This window comes from Pteropus medius, unplaced genomic scaffold, assembly GCF_902729225.1.
Source record: "Pteropus medius unplaced genomic scaffold, Ma_sr-lr_union100, whole genome shotgun sequence".
In the NCBI taxonomy this organism is placed as follows: Eukaryota; Metazoa; Chordata; class Mammalia; order Chiroptera; family Pteropodidae; genus Pteropus; species Pteropus medius.
This window is the reverse complement of record NW_024355695.1, coordinates 2,111,409-2,114,208: the sequence shown is the minus strand read 5'-3', so window position 1 is coordinate 2,114,208 and position 2,800 is coordinate 2,111,409. Positions and strand designations below refer to the sequence as shown.

Genomic DNA, 2,800 nt, shown 5'->3' with positions numbered 1-2,800 from the left:
CCCAAAACAGCAAATATACATTCTTTTCAAGTGCACATGGAATGTTTTTCACGCTAGGCCACATGTGAGGCCTCAAAACAAGTCTCAATAAATTTAAAGATATTGAAATCATGTCAAGCATCTTCTCCAACCACAATGGTATGAAATTAGTAATCAATTACAAGAAAAAAAAACTAAAATATACACAAACACACGGAAGCTAAATAACATGCTACTAAACAAAGAATGGGTTAACAGTGAGATAAAGGAAGAAATCAAAAGATACCTTGATACAGATGAAAATTAAAACACAGTCTATGGCCATACAACCCTGAACAAGCCTGATACCGTCTGATCTCAGAAGCTAAGCAGCGTCGGGCCTGGTTAGTCCTTGGATGGGAGACCACCTAGGAAGATCAGGTGCAATAAATAAATAAATAAATAAATAAATAAATAAATAAATAAATAAAAAAAAATAAATAAGGGATTGTAAGCTGACAAGGTCCTTGCAATCTGTGAAGTCAACCAAGGTTTGCCTTGCATTAAAAAATAAATAAATAAAAAAAAATAAATAAAGACTCTGATTTCAAAAATAAAAATGAAAAAATAAAAGAAAACTCAATGACCCAAAATATATGGGACACAGTGAAAGCAGTTATAAGAAGGAAATTTATAGCAATAAGAGCTTACCTCAAGAAACAAGAGAAATTTGAAATAAACAATCTAACCTTACATCTAAAAGAACTAGAAAAAGAAGAGCAGAACAAACAAAGCTCAAAGTTAGTAAAAGGAAAGAAATAATAAAAGATAGAGTGGAAATAAATGAAAAAGTCTAAAAAAAATACAAAAGATCAATGAAACCAAGGGCTGGTTCTTTGAAAAGACAAACAAAATTGATAAACCTTTAACCAGACTCATCAAGAAAAAATAGAAGTGAGGACTCAAATAAATAAAATCAGAAATGAAAATGAAGTGACAAGTGACTCCACAGAAATATAAAGGATTATAAGAAAGTACTATGAGCAATTATATGCCACCAAATTGGACACTCTGGAAGAAATTAATACATTCCTAGAAACATACAATCTCCCAAGACCGAGTTAAGAATAAACAGAAAATCTGAACTGTTTAATTACTACTAACAAAATCAAATCAGTCATCAAAAAACTCCCAACAAACAAAAGCCCTGGAATGGATGACTTCAAAGGTGAATTTTACCAAACATTCAAAGAAGAATTAATACCTATTCTTCACGAACTATTCAAACAAATTCTAGAAGAGGGAAGTCTCCGAGGCTCATTTTATACAGCCACTATTACACTGATTACCGAACTAGATAAAGATGTTACATAAAAAAGAAAATTATAGGCCGATATCCCAGATGAACATAGATAAAAAATCCTCAACAAAATATTAGCAAACTCAGTTCAGCAATACATGAGAAAAATATCATACACCATGATAAATTGGATTTATTCCTGGGATGCAAGGTTGGTTCAATATATGCAAATCAATCAATGTGATACAAATTGAAAGACAAAAATCATATGACCAGAGTTTTGGAGAAACATGGCAGAAAGACATCTCCAGATCTCTCCCCTTGAAAGAACAATAAGGTGAATATCTAAATGTCAACAAAAACACCCAAACTGCACACCAATACGACTGAGTGTGGGATTTGCGCATAAAGGCTAACACAGGTCAGAACCCCGGGTGTCAGATGGTGGATTGGGAGAAACAAAGAAGCTGCCTCTAATACCTGGACTCCCTGTGGGAGGAGAGGGAGGGGAGAAGGTGAAGCGAGTTTCCTAAATAGCCCTGCCTGGGAGAGCTGTGATTTCCACGTGGCCAGCAGCAGAGTCCAGTCATCAGGACAGAAAGCAGAGAAGCAGGGATGACAGAGAAACAACAGTTGATTTTTATCAGCTACGGTTGCAAAACTGAGGCTGGGTCACAGTCCCCATCCCACAACCCAGAGGGCCCCCCCACCATATCCTCTGAGATCAAAAACCATGGAGCCCCAGGGGAATCTGAGCAAATGCTACCGAAACTGTTGCTAACACTGAGAGGAACTGAGACTGAGGGTAGCGAGTGAGATTAAACATCTATAAGGAAAAAAGGCATTATTAAGGCTTTATATAAAGCAGGGATCCAAGAGTCTTAGACTCCACCTACTGGAAACCGAAAGAAAAACACATTCTTTGCAATAGGCTAAAGAGAGACCTTTATATAATAAATCCTCATTCAATAAAGCAGAACACATTTCCATTAATGCCCTAGTAGAGAAATAATCCATTAAACACCATAATCAATCAAGGCGACAAGGCATCTCAGAAAGAAAGAGAAAAAACTCCAGAAAATAAGCTTACAGACAGAAATATGTGACTTAAATGATAGAGAATTCAGGAGGAACTTTTGAAAAAAAATTAATGAGAAACGAAATGAATTATATCAACAGTTTCAGGTATTAAAAAAAAAACAACTAGATGAACAGAGCAAGGAGATTGAAACCCTCAAAAAGAACAGAATAGAACTTCTGGAGATTAAGAATACACTGCAAGAGTTGAAAAATAAAATAGCAATCTTAGGGAATAGAGTCGACCAAATGGAGGAAAGGATCAGTGATATCGAAGACAGTTTCTAGAAATAAATCAGAAGGAAGAAGACAGAAACCGAAGAACAAAAAATAATGAAAGAGAAATATAGGACCTAACTATAACATCAGGAGAGGAAACATAAGAATAATGAGCATTCTCTAAAGGAAGGAAGAGAAGCATTTTTGGATAAATAGTTAACAAGAATTTCCCAAATCTAAGGAATG

At 35.2% G+C, this 2,800-nt stretch overlaps 1 pseudogene; it reads left to right on the top strand.

Annotated features, from left to right (window-relative positions):
• The first annotated feature begins 292 nt into the window (after positions 1-292).
• LOC120599902 (uncharacterized) lies at positions 293-411 on the top strand (annotated as a pseudogene).
• The last annotated feature ends 2,389 nt before the right edge of the window (positions 412-2,800 follow it).